This window comes from Salvelinus alpinus, chromosome 11 (genome assembly GCF_045679555.1).
Source record: "Salvelinus alpinus chromosome 11, SLU_Salpinus.1, whole genome shotgun sequence".
Lineage (NCBI taxonomy): Eukaryota > Metazoa > Chordata > Actinopteri > Salmoniformes > Salmonidae > Salvelinus > Salvelinus alpinus.
The window spans coordinates 68122478-68143806 of record NC_092096.1 but is presented as its reverse complement, the minus strand read 5'-3'; the positions used below and the strand labels follow the sequence as shown (position 1 = coordinate 68143806).

The following is a 21329-nucleotide window of genomic DNA, read 5'->3' as shown; positions in this document are numbered from 1 at the left end:
GGACAGAACTAGATAATGTTACACTACCCACGATGAGAGGACAGAACTAGATAATGTTACACTACCCACGATGAGAGGACAGAACGGGATAATGTTACACTACCCACGATGAGAGGACAGAACTAGATAATGTTACACTACCCACGATGAGAGGACAGAACTGGATAATGTTACACTACCCACGATGACAGGACAGAACTTGATAATGTTACACTACCCACGATGAGAGGACAGAACTAGATAATGTTACACTACCCACGATGAGAGGACAGAACGGGATAATGTTACACTACCCACGATGAGAGGACAGAACTGGATAATGTTACACTACCCACGATGAGAGGACAGAAGCTGAGATAATGTTACACTACCCACGATGAGAGGACAGAACTAGATAATGTTACACTACCCACGATGAGAGGACAGAACTGGATAATGTTACACTACCCACGATGAGAGGACAGAACTGGATAATGTTACACTACCCACGATGAGAGGACAGAACTGGATAATGTTACACTACCCACGATGAGAGGACAGAACTGGATAATGTTACACTACCCACGATGAGAGGACAGAACTGGATAATGTTACACTACCCACGATGAGAGGACAGAACTGAGATAATGTTACACTACCCACGATGAGAGGACAGAACTAGATAATGTTACACTACCCACGATGAGAGGACAGAACTGGATAATGTTACACTACCCACGATGAGAGGACAGAACTAGATAATGTTACACTACCCACGATGAGAGGACAGAACTGGATAATGTTACACTACCCACGATGAGAGGACAGAACTGGATAATGTTACACTACCCACGATGAGAGGACAGAACTGGATAATGTTACACTACCCACGATGAGAGGACAGAACTGGATAATGTTACACTACCCACGATGAGAGGACAGAACTAGATAATGTTACACTACCCACGATGAGAGGACAGAACTGGATAATGTTACACTACCCACGATGAGAGGACAGAACTGGATAATGTTACACTACCCACGATGAGAGGACAGAACTGGATAATGTTACACTACCCACGATGAGAGGACAGAACTAGATAATGTTATACTACCCACGATAAGAGGACAGAACTAGATAATGTTACACTATTCATATTTGTGATTCAAAAAACATTTCCTGCATACATTGTATTGTCAGGACATCATTATGAGGTAACAAAGGTGTAATTAACCAACTGTAATAATCAGCAGCTTTATTTCTACTTCTCAATGAGAACGAAGGATGTGGTGATACTATAGAAAGGTGGACAGATTACCGTGTAACATAAATGGTGGAAAACATCTGTCAACATACTGCGGGATGCTGACGGCTAACAACTAACTTAGTTCTGCAATGCAGATTTATTTATTTTTTTGTCAATGATCAATTTGGACAAATCAGGATTTCGAAAGGTGCTCACATATTTAAATGTTTTGGGGAAGTGGAGGAGACATTTTGGCCCAGAGACTTGACTGAATCTGGGTGAGAGTTTCTGTTAAGAGGGGTGAAGACTTCCCTAGTCTTGTATATTTTCTAACACGTCTCGCCCCCCCCCCCCCTCTCCCAGGATATAATTGAGCATCTGATGCAATTACGCTAGATTTTAGTTCTGGGTGTCCAAGATTAACATAGGTGTCAAATCAAATTAAGAGGATGGATAGCCTTGGATGCAATGCAGATACACACCAGCACACTGCATACCACACATTAAAAACCACACAAAAATCACTAAAAGCAAAGAGAAAGAGAGAGAGAGAGACACTGCACCAACCAATACATTATGCTTTTACCGACCGACTGTAAAGCTTCACTATGCTGTGCCTGCCAACCAACCATACAAAACATTCCAAATCCAACTCGTCGTTTTTAGTGAAAAGACACTGTAAGCCCCGTATAATCATTGGCTCTTCATATCGGGTCTTTTTGGGGTTGCAGGCACTGGCTCTATAAGAAATAGGTATGTAGGCATGTGTAGGTATGTGTTGGCGGTAGGCAACGCTGGGTTTACTGATAGACACAACGCCCTGTGGCCTTTTCATGTCATGTGCAGAACCCTTCCAAGGAAACGATCCAGCAGTGAGGATGAGAACATGCCAGAGCCTGAGACACTCATGTCGCCTGCACCCTATTCCCTACATAGTGCGCTACTTTTACACCAGACCACCATGGGCCCTGGTGTAAAAGTAGTGCACTAAATAGGGAAAAGGGTGCCATACAAGTGATGATTCAATATATCCCACCTGTCCTAGTTACAGATGGATAGGAAGATGGATGTTACAGATGGATAGGAAGAGGGATGTTACAGATGGATAGGAAGAGGGATGTTACAGATGGATAGGAAGATGGATGTTACAGATGGATAGGAAGATGGATGTTACAGATGGATAGGAAGAGGGATGTTACAGATGGATAGGAAGAGGGATGTTACAGATGGATAGGAAGAGGGATGTTACAGATGGATAGGAAGAGGGATGTTACAGATGGATAGGAAGAGGGATGTTACAGATGGATAGGAAGAGGGATGTTACAGATGGATAGGAAGAGGGATGTTACAGATGGATAGGAAGATGGATGTTACAGATGGATAGGAAGAGGGATGTTACAGATGGATAGGAAGATGGATGTTACAGATGGATAGGAAGAGGGATGTTACAGATGGATAGGAAGAGGGATGTTACAGATGGATAGGAAGAGGGATGTTACAGATGGATAGGAAGAGGGATGTTACAGATGGATAGGAAGAGGGATGTTACAGATGGATAGGAAGATGGATGTTACAGATGGATAGGAAGAGGGATGTTACAGATGGATAGGAAGAGGGATGTTACAGATGGATAGGAAGAGGGATGTTACAGATGGATAGGAAGATGGATGTTACAGATGGATAGGAAGAGGGATGTTACAGATGGATAGGAAGAGGGATGTTACAGATGGATAGGAAGAGGGATGTTACAGATGGATAGGAAGAGGGATGTTACAGATGGATAGGAAGAGGGATGTTACAGATGGATAGGAAGAGGGATGTTACAGATGGATAGGAAGAGGGATGTTACAGATGGATAGGAAGAGGGATGTTACAGATGGATAGGAAGAGGGATGTTACAGATGGATAGGAAGAGGGATGTTACAGATGGATAGGAAGAGGGATGTTACAGATGGATAGGAAGAGGGATGTTACAGATGGATAGGAAGAGGGATGTTACAGATGGATAGGAAGATGGATGTTACAGATGGATAGGAAGAGGGATGTTACAGATGGATAGGAAGAGGGATGTTACAGATGGATAGGAAGAGGGATGTTACAGATGGATAGGAAGAGGGATGTTACAGATGGATAGGAAGAGGGATGTTACAGATGGATAGGAAGATGGATGTTACAGATGGATAGGAAGATGGATGTTACAGATGGATAGGAAGATGGATGTTACAGATGGATAGGAAGAGGGATGTTACAGATGGATAGGAAGATGGATGTTACAGATGGATAGGAAGAGGGATGTTACAGATGGATAGGAAGAGGGATGTTACAGATGGATAGGAAGAGGGATGTTACAGATGGATAGGAAGAGGGATGTTACAGATGGATAGGAAGAGGGATGTTACAGATGGATAGGAAGAGGGATGTTACAGATGGATAGGAAGAGGGATGTTACAGATGGATAGGAAGAGGGATGTTACAGATGGATAGGAAGAGGGATGTTACAGATGGATAGGAAGAGGGATGTTACAGATGGATAGGAAGAGGGATGTTACAGATGGATAGGAAGATGGATGTTACAGATGGATAGGAAGAGGGATGTTACAGATGGAGTATGAAGGACAGAAAAAAAACAGACAGGGACATGCAGATGAGCAGTAGTCTGGAAAGACAGATGGAGAATATATTGATGGATGAATGGAAGGACAGAAGGAGAACCAGACAGACAGACAGACAGTAAGGCAGAGAGAGAGAGAGAGAGGGAGAGAGACAGAGAGAAGGGGGGGAGGGGGGAGAGGGAGAGAGACAAACGGACATATAGACAGAAAGACAGACACACAATGGACACAGACTTAATACGTCTCAAATAGTTCAGCCTAACGACTCTCCATCTGAATACAGCCATCTCTCCATCTGAATACAGCCATCCCTCCATCTGAATACAGCCATCTCTACATCTGAATACAGCCATCTCTACATCTGAATACAGCCATCTGTACATCTGAATACAACCATCTCTACATCTGAATACAGCCATCTCTCCTTCTGAATGCAGCCATCTCTCCTTCTGACTGCAGCCATCTCTCCATCTGAATACAGCCATCTCTCCATCTGAATACAGCCATCTCTCCATCTGAATACAGCCATCTCTACATCTGAATACAACCATCTCTCCATCTGAATACAGCCATCTCTCCATCTGAATACAGCCATCTCTCCATCTGAATACATTCTCTTATCAGGGCCTATATCCACCATCCCTTCCATTCTATGTTCTGCAGCAGTCCTTCCCAGAACAGCATCCGGCGTCACTAGTCAAACCCATTCACCCCTATCTACGGATGACACACGCTCAGTGAATGTTCTCATACAATGTTTGTTTTGTTTTTCCCTCAGCTGAAAAACCATGCCAACATCCTTAGCATTACGAGGACAGGATACAGCATGGACTGTGTTCAGCATAAAGGGAGAGAGCATGAGTTACACAGACCAGCAATGAAATGGGAAGAAGAGTGATGAGAGTAGGAGCATGATGATAGAAAGAGAGAGATGGGGGAGAGAGAGAGGGGTGGGGAGAGAGAGAGAGAGAGAGAGAGAGATGGGAAGAGAGAGAGAGAGATGGGGAGAGAGAGAGATAGGGAGAGAGAGGTGTAGGGAGAGAGGTGGGGAGAGAGAGAGATGGAGAGAGAGAGAGATGGAGAGAGATGGGGAGAGAGAAAGGGGTAGAGAGCGAGAAATGGGGAGATGGGAAGAGAGAGAGTTGGGGAGATGGGGAGAGAGAGGGACAGAGAGATGGAGAGAGAGAGAGAGAGAGAGAGTTCCGGAGTTCCAAATTAAGCAGCAGCAGCTGAAAAGATGAGCTCCTAAAAATATTGAGATTTATATGGTTTTTAGAGTAAAGTACATCGAAAAAAACAAAAGAAAACTGCTAGACAGAATAGGAGACCAAACAAGCAGCAAACAAAGAAGAAAGGATTCTGAAAAAGTAAAAAAATTTCATAAAATTATAGTTTTCTTAGCTAGCTAAGTTGTTTACCTGTTGCTAGGCAGTTGCTAAGGACTCTCCTGAAAAGAAGCTAGCTAGCTAACAAGGAGTGTCTAGTTGACAGAAGAGAAGAAGGGACAAAGTGGGACAAAATAAGGACAGAAGAAAAGGGAAAGGGGACATCAAGGTGAAGCAGTCCTCTAAAGACATAAAAGACAATTAAACAAGAAACAACACTTCTATTGCAACATCAGCCAACATTACCAGCGTTGCTATGGAAGTTGTTTACCCACCAGACATCAAAACAGAGAAAGCTAAGAAAAGTTTCAAAGGTTTGTTGATGGGACAGAACCATGAATGCCTGTTTGCAGATCTTAACAGTTGCAAAACAAGAGCAAATTTAATTTTTAATACCAAACGAGGGCACATATGGAAAAGGGTTATTTGCAACCATTTCCCTTTTTCAAAAAAGAGAGGCATCAGCCAAGGATGTCAGATCAGCATTTTTGAAGAAGCTGACCATAGCAACACATATCAAACAGTAAACGTATATAATAATGGAACTGTATTGATACAAGGCAATGATTCAAGCCTCCAGGCTTTTGAGAATAGGTTTACTACCCTAAAAGCAGAAGCTGAAATCATCTCAGAAACTGAGGAAAAAGTCAAGGAGGGAGATGACGGTGAAAAGCAGGCCCCAGCGGTCTCTGTGACCCAGCAAGAAGCCCTCAGTGTCCCTCTACCTACCTCACCTGCAGCAGACAGAGCCAAGGACATGCCTACAACACCAAGAACACCTGCTATGCAACGTTTCCACAACACCCTCTCTCTAGTTGAAGCAGAGGTCATAGAACTCCGAGAGAACATGCTTCAAGAGGAGGACACTGTCCAGAAACTTAAAGAAGAGATGAAACAGTTCAAGGAGGAGAGCAGAGCATCTATTGCTAAACTAGAAAGCAGAATGGACAAACTGAGTCAGACAAATGATGACCTCAGAGACCATCTGAGCACAACAGGAAAGCAGCTAGAGCAAAGAGAGAGATACAATGACCTCCTCAACCAGCAGCGAGTCATTATGTCCTCTGCATCTGGAGAACATGTCCACCAGCTTGGCATAACACAAGCAGAACCCGAGACCAGCATGGCCTCCACCACACAGCCTGATGACACTGCACCAGCCTACCAGTCTGCTCCAGCCCAGGTCAGCCAACCAGCCTCTCAGTCTGCTCCAGCACAGGTCAGAATACCAGTCTCCCAGTCTGCTCCAGCACAGGTCAGAATACCAGTCTCCCAGTCTGCTCCAGCACAGTGTGCTCCAGCCCAGGTCAACCTACCAGCCTCTCAGTCTGCCTCTCAGTCTGCTCCAACACAGGTCAGAATACCAGTCTCCCAGTCTGCTCCAGCCAAGGTCAGAATACCATCCTCCCAGTCTGCTCCAGCACAGTGTGCTCCAGCACAAGTCAACCTACCAGCCTCTCAGTCTGCTCCAGCCCAGGTCAGCCAACCAGCCTCTCAGTCTGCTCCAGCCCAGGTCAGCCAACCAGCCTCTCAGTCTGCTCCAACACAGTGTGCTCCAGCCAAGGTCAGAATACCATCCTCCCAGTCTGCTCCAGCCAGACAGTCACCCACAACTGCAATCCTTATTGATTCAAATGGGAAGTTCTTAGTCCAGGAAAGATTATTCCCTAGACACCAGGTGTATAAGTTCTGGTGTCCTACAACTGACAGTGCAATGCAGCTACTCAGTCAGACCAGGATTGACACCCTCGACAACATCATCATCCACACTGGCACAAACGACCTTCATGCCAAAGGTGAAGATGTATCTGGGGCAGTGAGAAGAGTGGCAGAACGGGCACAGGCTGTGTTCCCAACAACCAATATAGTTGTGTCCACCCTCCTACCAAGAAAAGACTTCCCAGGACAGTTGATCGACAAAATAAATCAACAGATCACTGTGGACTGTGCCTCACTACTCAACGTCAGAACGGCTCACCACCCCACTCTGACATGTCAACACTTATACGATAATGTACATCTTGATCAGGACAGTGTCAGAACCTTTGCCAAGGACCTAAAAGATGCAACACTTGGCAGGGACCCACACACCCATCACCCCAGCAACAGAGGTCCCCCGCCCCACCTTCTGAAACAACAGTACCTCCACCATCCCCAGGAGAAAAGAGCCAGACACGGCTTATTACAGCACAGCTCTACTAGACCAGGCCCAACACAACACAGATTTACGAGACCAGGGCCTTCACAACACAGCTCTACTAGACCAGGCCCATCACAACACAGATTTACGAGACCAGACCCGCATCAGGACAACACGACTAGACCAGGCCCAACACAACACAGCTCTACTAGACCAGGCCCATCACAACACAGCTCTACTAGACCAGGCCCATCACAACACAGCTCTACTGGACCAGGCCCATCACAACACAGCTCTACTGGACCAGGCCCATCAGAACACAGCTCTACTAGACCAGGCCCATCACAACACAGATTTACGAGACCAGACCCGTCTCAGGACAGCACGACTAGACCCGGCCCATCACAACACAGCTCTACTAGACCAGGGCCTTCACAACACAGCTCTACTAGACCAGGCCCATCACAACACAGCTCTACTGGACCAGGCCCATCACAACACAGCTCTACTGGACCAGGCCCATCAGAACACAGCTCTACTGGACCAGGCCCATCACAACACATCTCTACTAGACCTGGCCCATCACAACACATCTCTACTAGACCTGGCCCATCACAACACAGCTCTACTGGACCTGGCCCGTCACAACACATCTCTACTGGACCTGGCCCATCACAACACAGCTCTGACCACTACTCCAGGGTCGGACAGAACACTGTCCTTCAGAGAAGTACACCACATGATGCAGTCCACACCATGTATCATTCAGATCATCAGCCTACATATGCTGAGGTAACCTCTGGCAAAAGACACCTAGAACAATCAGAGATAGGAGAGGTGCGCCAACTACTGCAACTAATATGCAGACTACTGGGCTAGACGGGCACGCACACACACGCACGCGCACACACACACACACAGGGTTGCAGATTGCATTGTACTTATTTTTTATGCAGTCTTATTCCATTCTTATTCATTTGTTTACAACTATTCTTAATTTTTTATTGGCACCGGTATAATAATAATATTTATATATAATGGTGTGTGTGTGTATGTATGTATGTATGTATGTATGTATGTATGTATGTATGTATGTATGTATGTGTGTGTGTGTGTGTGTGTGTGTGTGTGTGTGTGTATGTATATGTATATATATATATGTATGTATATGTATATATATATATATATATTATTTTGTATTGTTTTCAATGTACTTTACTCAAACCAGTGAATATCACTTATTATAAATGAGATCATTAACTATCAGCTCTTGGAATATCCAGGGACTTTACTCTTCACATTTTGGTTATAAAACAACAAATCCAGAATTTATTAAAAACATCAAAGGACAGGACATCATAATCCTACTGGAAACATGGTGTCGTGGAGACATAGATACTCAGTGTCCCTCAGGGTATAGAGAAAGCTTACTACCATCAATCAAACATAAAAATGTTAAACGGGGCCGAGACTCAGGTGGAATCATCATTTGGCATAAGCAGGACTTGGCACTGAATGAAATGAAAAAAGGTACCAGTCACATTTGGCTAAAACTTAACAAAGGTACAATCTATTGTGACAATGATGTGTACATATGTGCAGCTTATGCTCCTCCTTCAGATTCACCATATTATGATGATCAGTTTTTTGACAATCTCCATACAGAAATCATTACATTTCAGGCAGAGGGTAAAGTGCTTCTTTGTGGAGATTTCAATGCAAGAACAGGTTCTGAGCCTGACTACACTGATGCGGGAGGTAACCACCACATATTTGGTCACCCCTCCTTGTACAGCAGCCCTATTATAAATAATAGAAACAGTCCTGACCAAATACTGAACAAAAATGGGAAGGAGTTAGTGCATCTCTGTCGAGCCTTAGGCCTGTACATGCTTAATGGTAGAATCAGAGGGGACTCTTTAGGTCAGTTTACTTACTGCTCAGCTCTTGGGACAAGTGTAGTCGATTATGCCATCACGGACATTGACCCCTCCTCCATTAGTGCATTCACTGTCAGACCACAGACACCATTGTCAGATCACAGTCAGATCAACGTGTTCTTGAAGAAATTAACCGGCAATATTCATTCAAAAAAACTGCCCAATAAACTATTCAACATAAACCAATCATACAGATGGGCTCCAAACAGTGCAGAGAGATTCATTGAAACATTGAACTCAAAAGAAATGATGAACTCTATACAGTTTTTCAATAACTCACAATATCAAAACAATAAAGATGGTTTCAATTCGGCTACTCTAAACATCAACTGCATATTCCAAAAAGCAGCATCGAAAGCAAATTTGAGAAAACCAAAGAAATGCAACATCAGAAACAAAAAACAAAATGTTTCTGACAAATGGTTTGATAATGAATGTAAAACAATTAGAAAACACCTAAGACAAATGTCAAACAAAAAACATAAGCAGCAAAACAACCCAGAGCTACGATATGAATACTTTGAAACTCTGAAACAGTATAAACATACACTGAAACGCAAGAAACTGAATTATACCAACAAGACACTTGATGAAATTGAAAACGCAATTGACCAAAATCAGTTCTGGGACATGTGGAACAATTTAAGCACAACAAAGCCACAAGAATTAGCCATACAAGATGTAGGAATTTGGAAAACTTATTTTGATAATCTATACAAAAACATCCCACAAAAAGACTTAAAACAGAACCAATTAGAAATTAAAGAAAAATTGAACATCCTTGAATCAGTCATTAAAAATAACCAAAATCCATTAGATTACCCAATAACCCAACAAGAACTAAATGAAAAGCTCAAATCTATTAAATCAAAGAAGGCTTGTGGTCTAGACAACATCAGAAATGAAATGCTGAAAAACAGCACACCTGAGTTGCAAAATGCTGTGCTTAAATTGTTCAACATGGTTTTAACTTCTGGCTGCTTCCCTGATGTCTGGAACCAGGGGCTCATCTCCCCTATCCACAAAAGTGGAGACAAATCAGACCCCAATAATTACAGGGGAATTTGTGTAAACAGTAACTTGGGAAAGGTTTTCTGTAGCATTTTGAATTCAAGAATCCAAACCTTTCTTCAAGAAAAAAATGTAATAACTAAATGTCAAATTGGCTTTCTCCCTAACCATCGCACTACTGACCATATATACACCTTACACACACTAATTAATAAACACGTCCACCAAAAAAAAGAGGGCAAAATCTTTGCTTGTTTTATTGACTTTAAAAAAGCATTTGATTCTATTTGGCACGAAGGGCTATTCTACAAAATTCTACAAAGTGGGCTTGGTGGTAAGGTGTATGACTTAATAAAATGTATGTACACAGAAAACAAGTGTGCAATAAAAATCAAAAACCAAAGAACAGAATTCTTTTCACAATGTCGAGGTGTGAGACAAGGCTGTAGTTTGAGTCCAAATCTTTTCAACATTTATATCAATGAATTAGCAGACATGTTGGACCATTCTCCAGCCCCAGGACTCACACTATTTGACACAGAGGTGAAATACCTGCTATATGCTGATGACTTGGTACTTCTATCACCAACCAAAGAAGGTCTTCAACAGAACATTAATATTCTAGAGCAATATTGCCATAATTGGGCCCTGGCAGTAAATTTCCCAAAAACTAAAATCATGATTTTCCAAAAACAAAACAGATGTCAGAAACACAAATATAAATTCACCCTGAACAACACCATCATTGAACACACAAAAAATTACACCTACCTTGGTCTGACCATATCTGCATCGGGAAACTTTAATATGGCAGTGAATGCACTCAAAGAAAAAGCCCGCAGAGCATTGTATGCAATAAAAATGAAATTATTCAAAATCAACATCCCAATTAGAATTTGGACCAAAATATTTGACAGTGTAATCCTACCAATAGCTCTTTACGGAAGTGAGGTTTGAGGGCCACTCAATAAACTGGACTTTAAAATGTGGGACAAACATCCAATTGAAACCCTACATGCAGAATTCTGTCGGAAAATCCTACAAGTCCAGAGAAATACACCAACTAATGCATGTAGGGCAGAATTGGGCCGCTTTCCAGTAATAATGAAAATACAGAAAAGATCATTAAAATTTTGGCTACATCTAAATTCAAGTCCAAATTCGAGTCTGCAATTTAAAGCACTTCAAACCCAAGAGCTGAGCCCAGAAACGAGCCCTCTCAGTCAGCTGGTGTTGGACCTAACCAACCAAGCTGACACCAGCACTGCTTCAAAACAAAGAATTCCAATAAACAAAATCATGAACCAATCAAAGGACTCATATTTACAACATTGGAAAAACGAAACAAAATCCCAAAGCCGACTAAATTGCTATCTGACCCTAAACAGAGAATATGAATTGGCTGAATATCTCTACTCTGTCAGAGATTCGAAGCAGAGACAGATCCTTACCAAGTACAGGCTGAGTGACCACCGATTGGCAATAGAAACCGGCAGACATAAAAAGACATGGCTACCCAAAGAGGAGCGTGTATGTGGTCACTGCACGACAGGGGAGGTAGAAACAGAGATGCACTTTCTCCTTTACTGTGATAAATATTCCTCACCAAGAGATTCATTATTCACAGAAATGACTACATTTATTCCAAATTTTAACTTATTAAACCCAGAGGAAAAACTAAAAATACTCATGGGCGAAGGAGCAATGGCTCCTCTTGCAGCCAAATATGTATTTGCCTGCCATAGCCTGAGGGACACTGAATAATAACATCTGCATAGTAAGCAGTAACTTACTTATTATGACTGTTATTGTTATTACTGTTATTGTTATTAGTATTATTATTGTTGTTTATCATTCCAAATAGTAATGGTATGGGTGGTAATGGTAATGATAGCAGTTTAATGATAGTGGTGGTGGTAGTGGTGCATTACACCATACATTACATTCGACTATTGACTGTTACCATTTTATTGTTACTATTTTTTATATTTAATTTTGTATTATTATTTACTGCCATTCTATATTATTATTTGTCATTGTTTTAATTGTATTACAATGTATATTGTATACATTGTTGCTTTGGCAATATTGACACAATGTTTTTCATGCCAATAAAGCAGCTTGAATTTGAATTTGAATTTGAGAGAAATTGGGAGAGAGAGAGAGAAATTGGGAGAGAGAAGAGAGAGAGAGAGAGATATGGGGAGATAATGTACTGAGCAAATGTCAAAATGGCTTTTTACCACATTACTGTACGACAGACCACGTATTCACCCTGCACACCCTAATTGACAAACAAACAAACCAAAACAAAGGCAAAGTCTTCTCTTCTTCTTTTGACTCAATTTGGCATGAGGGTCTGCTATACAAATTGATAGAAAGTGGTGTTGGGGGGAAAAACATACAAAATTAAATAATCCATGTACACAAACAACAAGCATGCAGTTAAAATGTGCAAAAAACTCTCTCTCTCTCTCTCTCTCTCTCTCTCTCTCTCTCTCTCTCTCTCTCTCTCTCTCTCTCTCTCTCTCTCTCTCTCTCTCTCTCTCTCTCTCTCTCTCTCTCTCTCTCTCTCTCTCTCTCTCTCTCTCTCTCTCTCTCTCTCTCTCTCTCTCTCTCTCAGGGAGGCAGACATCACCACCACCTCTCTCTCTCTCTCTCTCTCTCTCTCTCTCTCTCTCTCTCTCTCTCTCTCTCTCTCTCTCTCTCTCTCTCTCTCTCTCTCTCTCAGGGAGGCAGACATCAACACCACCTCTCTCTCTCTCTCTCTCTCTCTCTCTCTCTCTCTCTCTCTCTCTCTCTCTCTCTCTCTCTCTCTCTCTCTCTCTCTCTCTCTCTCTCTCTCTCTCTCTCTCTCTCTCTCTCTCTCTCTCTCTCAGGGAGGCAGACATCACCACCACCTCTCTCTCTCTCTCTCTCTCTCTCTCTCTCTCTCTCTCTCTCTCTCTCTCAGGGAGGCAGACATCACCACCACCTCTCTCTCTCTCTCTCTCTCTCTCTCTCTCTCTCTCTCTCTCTCTCACACAGGGATTCAGACATCACCACCACCTCTCTCTCTCTCTTTCACACACATTAAATGGATCAAAGTCTAGCTTATACATTACGGCAGAAAATGATGATGAGTAAGATCTTCATGCAGGCTCTCTGAACTGAAATGTGAAATATTATATAAGGTTTTTACGAGTTTGATATTATGGACAGTCGGCCGCGATGATAGTTCAGCTATGATTGTGGTGTGTCAGATTAAAGACTACTGAAAACTGGGTGGATCAAGTAATGAACCAAGATTGGGCTGTTAGAGTTCTCTTTTTTTTAAGGTGTTGAAAGGAGAGATGGAGGGATGGAGGAAAGGGGGAGTTTTCTCTCTGTAATTCTGTTGTCCATCTCTGTGATATATTAGTGTGCTTTTCAGATTGAAAAGTGGAACAGCTGAACAATACAGCAACAACAGGTATCTGTCTGCCAGTAACCCTGCATTTTCAAAAGTTGTACACAGCATTTGACTTGCTGTGAATGCTTGCCGGATGATGCCTGCCTGATGATATGGCAACGCACAACTTGTCATCTCTGAATGGTGAATTGGCCCTTCGCTTCAACTCTTCTGATGACCATCTCCTTATCTGTTTGAGGGAGGAAGACCAGGCTGAGAGGGGGGGTTATCTGTGTGAGGGAGGAAGACCAGGCTGAGAGGAATAGTTATCTGTTTGAGGGAGGAAGACCAGGCTGAGAGGAATAGTTATCTGTGTGAGGGAGGAAGACCAGGCTGAGAGGAATAGTTATCTGTTTGAGGGAGGAAGACCAGGCTGAGAGGAATAGTTATCTGTGTGAGGGAGGAAGATCAGACCAGGGGAATAGTTATCTTTGTGAGGGAGGAAGATCAGAATGAGAGGAATAGTTATCTGTTTGAGGGAGGAAGACCAGGCTGAGAAGAATAGTTATCTGTGTGAGGGAGGAAGACCAGGCTGAGAGGAATAGTTATCTGTGTGAGGGAGGAAGACCAGGCTGAGAAGAATAGTTATCTGTTTGAGGGAGGAAGACCAGGCTGAGAGGAATAGTTATCTGTGTGAGGGAGGAAGACCAGGCTGAGAGGAATAGTTATCTGTGTGAGGGAGGAAGACCAGGCTGAGAGGAATAGTTATCTGTGTGAGGGAGGAAGACCAGGCTGAGAGGAATAGTTATCTGTTTGAGGGAGGAAGACCAGGCTGAGAAGAATAGTTATCTGTTTGAGGGAGGAAGACCAGGCTGAGAGGAATAGTTATCTGTGTGAGGGAGGAAGACCAGGCTGAGAGGAATAGTTATCTGTGTGAGGGAGGAAGACCAGGCTGAGAGGAATAGTTATCTGTGTGAGGGAGGAAGACTAGGCTGAGAGGAATAGTTATCTGTGTGAGGGAGGAAGATCAGACCAGGGGAATAGTTATCTTTGTGAGGGAGGAAGATCAGAATGAGAGGAATAGTTATCTGTGTGAGGGAAGAAGACCAGGCTGAGAGGAATAGTTATCTGTGTGAGGGAGGAAGACCAGGCTGAGAGGAATAGTTATCTGTGTGAGGGAGGAAGACCAGGCTGAGAGGAATAGTTATCTGTGTGAGGGAGGAAGATCAGACCAGGGGAATAGTTATCTTTGTGAGGGAGGAAGATCAAACCAGGGGAATAGTTATCTGTGTCAGGGAGGAAGACTAGGATTAGTTGAGAAGGGGGAACCGTCTCCAGTGCAATTTTCAACTATCAGTCAGTCAGGCAGCGGAGAGCAAGAGCGAGAGAGAGAGAGAGGGTGAGAGAGAGAGAGAGAGAGAGCGAGAGAGAGAGAGAGAGAGAGAGAGAGAGAGAAGGTAAGAATGGATGGGTTTTTGAGTCTACAATCACTTATGAGCCCTGAGAGGCTGGCGTTGGGTGTTAAGAGGGGTGAGTAGGTGAGGGAGAGGAAAGAGAGAAGGGAGGTGGTGGAGTGGGGGTGAGGAGGGTTGAGGATAAGGTAGGGGAGAGAGGTGGTGGAGGAGGTGAAGAGGATTGAGAATGAGGGAGGGAAAGTTGAGAGGCAGTGTTCTGAATCAACGCTTCCAGTAGAGACACCGGTGCGTGTGTGTGTGTGTGTGTGTGTGTGTGTGTGTGTGTGTGTGTGTGTGTGTGTGTGTGTGTGTGTGTGTGTGTGTGTGTGTGTGTGTGTGTGTGTGTGTGTGTGTGTGTGTGTGTGTGTGTGTGTGTGTGTGTGTGTGTGTGTGTGTGTGTGTGTGTGTGTGTGTGCGTGCGTGTGTGTGTGTGGCTAAATGACAAGAAGAGGCTCTATAATTAATCTACGTCAAGAGTGTGTCAGAGCGTCTAAAATTAAACACCGCTTCTCTGATAGGCACGGGGGGGGGGGTGGAGAGGTATGGGGTGAGACAGGGTTAGTCATTACCCCCCACCCTTCTCCCTCCCTACCCCCGCTGTAGAAAAGAGGGGTGTCACCGCTACCCGAAGAAGTGGCGGCTGACAGGTATTTCCATAACATGATAAATTGAAACCATTTTTGGCTTTAGGAACGCTGCCATAAAGTTGGCTATAGGGGCTGCGAAATGTCCTCAGTTAAAAATCGGAGCATTCCTTGAATCAAACAGCACGTTGTTGATGAAATGGGACTCGTGCTTTTCTTTTAAAAGCATTTTCCAACGTTTTACCCAAAAATGGTGAAAATGTCCGCTTATATTCGCATCATGAAATGATTTCTTACCTAAAAGAAACTATAACCCTTTGGCAAACATCCTGTGTTTTTCTGAGCATCAGTACTTTTTATAAGAAACATTAATGTGTTGAAAATTCCAAAATTGTTTGCATAGTCAACTTACACACAGCTCTGACACCACACACTTAGCCCACCAGACATGCCACCAGGGGTCTTTTCACAGTCCCCAAATCCAGAACAAATTCAAGAAAGCGTACAGTATTACATAGAGCCCTTATTGTATGGAACTTCCTTCCATCTCATATTGCTCAGATAAACAGCAAAATGTTTTTTTAAAAACAGATAAAGCAACAACTCGCGGCACAACGCCTCTCCGCTATTTGACCTAGATAGTTTGTGTGTATGTATTGATATGAAGGCTACGTGTGCCTTTTGTAAAAAAAAAATGTGTACATTTATGTAGTTCTGTCCTTGAGCTGTTGTCTATTAATGTTCTGTATTGTGTTATGTTTCATGTTGTGTGTGGACCCCCAGGAAGAGTAGCTGCTGCTTTTACAACAGCTAACGGGGATCCTAATAAAATACCCCAAAATACCAGTCTACTTGTGTTCTGCTTATATTTCCATAATGTTCGTCAGTCGAGGGATGACGTGGCATTGATGCTGTCCCATGCTGTGTCAGACAGGCTATCCAGGGTAATAGGATGCATCTGCACCACTCCTCTCTCTCTCTCCCTCCTGTCTCTCTCTCTGTCGTCGTGGTGATTCATGTGTCCCCAATATATAGGGCTCTTAGAAGAGTGGGATTAATATGAGACAAACAACAACAATAAAAAGTATCTTTAAATCATGCCAAACACATTCAAGTCGAAACGGATTCTGAGCATCTCAAAATGGAAGTTAAAATGATTACACGGTCGGCGGTTTTTGGTTTGAGGCGCAAAAAAACAAAAAACACTATGTTGTTGCTGATATTGATTTGGATTTTCCTCCCTTTCTTTCCTCCCTCCGGTGGGAGAGAGAGAGAGAGAGAGAGAGAAAGAGAAATAATGGACTGAGAGTTTCATCAATAAAGGCGACGGCAAACGTTCAGATGGCTTTTTGTCCAACACCTGAGGTCGGCGCTTCCCCTTCGGCTCGGCAGGAAAACTGGGTCGTTCATCTGTATACGCAATGAATATTAATTTGTACCACCTCGTAAAACGAATGTGACGGCCAAGGTGTCTCCATGCGGTCCTATCCAAAGGAGCTTGATGAGGATGAGACAAAGGCAGATATTGATATAATCGAGAGAGAGAGAGAGAGAGAGAGAGAGAGAGAGGGACATTTAAACAACTTTAGGTACTTAGTTGGTGTGCTGAGAAATGTTTTAATAATTTTTCTGGTGTGTTGGTGGGTGAAAAATGAGTGTGTATCACCTCCAGAGTACAAAAGGCCTCGGCCAGGAATGAGGTGCCCTTAGAAACAGCCCCCTGCTGGGCTACCGCGCCCGTCTCTACGCTCCCTTAGGTTTGGAAGGCCGTCATTGTAAATAAGAAGTTGTTCCTAACTGACTTGCCTAGTTAAATAAAGGTTAAATTAATAGGGTTGGGTCCCACGATCGCAATCCCATAGTAACCCCATAGTAAGTAGATTATGGCTAATTGGCAGAATTGACCGCAAGCTAGTCATCTACCTTGCATATTTTAGTTTTAGGTTGTTTTTACCTGTTAAACTAGCTGGCTAGCTAGATTATTACGATTCACCTATAGCTAGCTGATAATTATGAAGTAAAAAAATGTGTTTATGTAGTTATCTTGTTATATGGATTGTCACTAGCTTGACTGGCTGATAGCTACACTGACAGACAGAGATATCTACACTAACAGACATAGATATCTACACTGACAGACAGAGATATCAGACAGAGATATCTACACTGACAGACAGAGATATCTACACTGACAGACAGAGATATCAGACAGAGATATCTACACTGACAGACAGAGATATCTACACTGACAGACAGAGATATCTACACTAACAGACAGAGATATCTACACTGACAGACAGAGATATCTACACTAACAGACAGAGATATCTACACTGACAGACAGAGATATCTACACTAACAGACAGAGATATCAGACAGAGATATCTACACTAACAGACAGAGATATCTACACTAACAGACAGAGATATCTACACTAACAGACAGAGATATCTACATTGACAGACAGAGATATCAGACAGAGATATCTACACTAACAGACAGAGATATCTACACTAACAGACAGAGATATCTACACTAACATACAGAGATATCTACACTAACAGACAGAGATATCTACACTGACAGACAGAGATATCAGACAGAGATATCTACACTGACAGACAGAGATATCTACACTAACAGACAGAGATATCTACACTGACAGACAGAGATATCAGACAGAGATATCTACACTAACAGACAGAGATATCTACACTAACAGACAGAGATATCTACACTAACAGACAGAGATATCTACACTGACAGACAGAGATATCTACACTAACAGACAGAGATATCTACACTAACAGACAGAGATATCTACACTGACAGACAGAGATATCTACACTAACAGACAGAGATATCTACACTAACAGACAGAGATATCTACACTAACAGACAGAGATATCAGACAGAGATATCTACACTAACAGACAGAGATATCTACACTGACAGACAGAGATATCTACACTAACAGACAGAGATATCTACACTAACAGACAGAGATATCTACACTAACAGACAGAGATATCTACACTGACAGACAGAGATATCTACACTAACAGACAGAGATATCTACACTAACAGACAGAGATATCTACACTAACAGACAGAGATATCAGACAGAGATATCTACACTAACAGACAGAGATATCTACACTAACAGACAGAGATATCAGACAGAGATATCTACACTAACAGACAGAGATATCTACACTGACAGACAGAGATATCAGACAGAGATATCTACACTAACAGACAGAGATATCTACACTGACAGACAGAGATATCTACACTAACAGACAGAGATATCTACACTAACAGACAGAGATATCTACACTAACAGACAGAGATATCTACACTAACATACAGAGATATCTACACTAACAGACAGAGATATCTACACTGACAGACAGAGATATCAGACAGAGATATCTACACTGACAGAGAGATATCTACACTAACAGACAGAGATATCTACACTGACAGACAGAGACATCAGACAGAGATATCTACACTAACAGACAGAGATATCTACACTGACAGACAGAGATATCTACACTAACAGACAGAGATATCTACACTGACAGACAGAGATATCTACACTAACAGACAGAGATATCTACACTAACAGACAGAGATATCTACACTAACAGACAGAGATATCTACACTGACAGACAGAGATATCTACACTGACAGACAGAGATATCTACACTGACAGACAGAGATATCTACACTGACAGACAGAGATATCTACACTGACAGACAGAGATATCTACACTGACAGACAGAGATATCTACACTGACAGACTGCGCCACGACAGGCTCTCAGTGCTTCCTCCCGTAGCCGCCTTCCTCCGGATGGATATCATCCTGGCTGTTGGGTCCGTGTATCATCCAAACGTTTATTTGTATCATTGCTAATACCTGGTTCTGTCCTTGCAGGCTGTGTAGTAGCCAATGTAGCCATGGATCATGACGAGTGATAGCTTAGCTAGCCAGCTAACCTGGGCAGCTTACTAAATAACTATGGATCATGACGAGTGATAGCTTAGCTAGCTAGCTAGCCAGCTAACCTGGGCAGCTTACTAAATAACTATGGATCATGACGAGTGATAGCTTAGCTAGCCAGCTAACCTGGGCAGCTTACTAAATAACTATGGATCATGACGAGTGATAGCTTAGCTAGCCAGCTAACCTGGGCAGCTTACTAAATAACTATGGATCATGACGAGTGATAGCTTAGCTAGCCCGCTAACCTGGGCAGCTTACTAAATAACTATGGATCATGATGAGTGATAGCTTAGCTAGCCAGCTAACCTGGGCAGCTTACTAAATAACTATGGATCATGATGAGTGATAGCTTAGCTAGCCAGCTTGCTAAATAACTATGGATTAGGACCAGTGATACCTAGATTATGGCTTCTGTCAATTTTACATTTACATGTTAGTCATTTAGCAGACGCTCTTATCCAGAGTGACTTACAGCAATTAGGGTTAAGTGCCTTGCTCAAGGGCACATCGCCAGATTTTTTGTCAGCTTGGGGATTCGAACCAGCGGTTGCTGGCCCTACCTCTTAACCGCTAGGCTACGTGCTGCCCCTCATCCACCCGAGCCATGTAATTGTCTGCTAGTTACTGCACTAGCTAATTAGCCTTCTTGCTAGTAATGACAAGTAGGGTCATTATCTATGCTAATGTTCTATGTTAACGTTACGTTAAATACGTTGCAAGCTAATCCATATCATGTAAAAACGAGTTGTCTCTTTGCTAACGTTAACTAGCTTAGCTATCTAGTTAGCTGCTTTCGTTAACCACATTTCTATGTAGCTAAATAATACAATACACAAATGGATTAACAGTCTAAATTGCTTTACTGTCAATAATGCAATACTTGTCACGCCCTGACCATAGTTTGCTTTGTATGTTTATTTGTTTTGTTTGGTCAGGGTGTGATCTGAGTGGGCATTCTATGTTGTATGTCTAGTTTGTCTGTTTCTGTGTTTGGCCTGATATGGTTCTCAATCAGAGGCAGGTGTTAGTCGTTGTCTCTGATTGGGAACCATATTTAGGTAGCCTGTTTTGTCATTGTGGGTTGTGGGTGATGTTGCATGTCTGCACTCATTGTTTATAGCGGTCACGTTCGTTTTGTTGTTTTTGTAGTTTCGTTTGTTCAGTGTATTTCTTTATAAAAAATAAGTATGTATTATAATCACGCTGCGCCTTGGTCTCCTCACTACGATGTTCGTGACAATACTAAACTAAATCATCCAGGAAAGTCCATCATAGATGAGCAGTCGACGTGTTGACGACACAATTTACTATTAAAGGTCAAAGTTAATGCAGTAGCACGGGAGTGTGCAGTGGTTCTCAAATGTAAACATCTATACGTCCTCCACACTCTCGTCCTAATAAGAACGTACTCGATAGAATGACCTCGAAGGATGCACTCGGGAGCATGGGAGTGTGTAGCACGCTCATATGCATATTGAGAAACAACCCAGTGAGTGAGTCAGAAAGCTATTTTGTTGTGCTCTTCTTCACAAATAAAATCACACGGTATTTGAATTCAGGAGTTGTGGACCACGTTAAAGTTATTATAAGTC

At 42.7% G+C, this 21329-nt stretch overlaps 1 protein-coding gene across 2 annotated transcripts in view; it reads right to left on the bottom strand.

The window, feature by feature from the left end:
• The window catches only part of adam19a (ADAM metallopeptidase domain 19a), a 216165-nt gene that overhangs the window by 107682 nt on the left and 87154 nt on the right, over positions 1-21329 (bottom strand). The gene's annotated exons all lie outside the window — the stretch shown is intronic.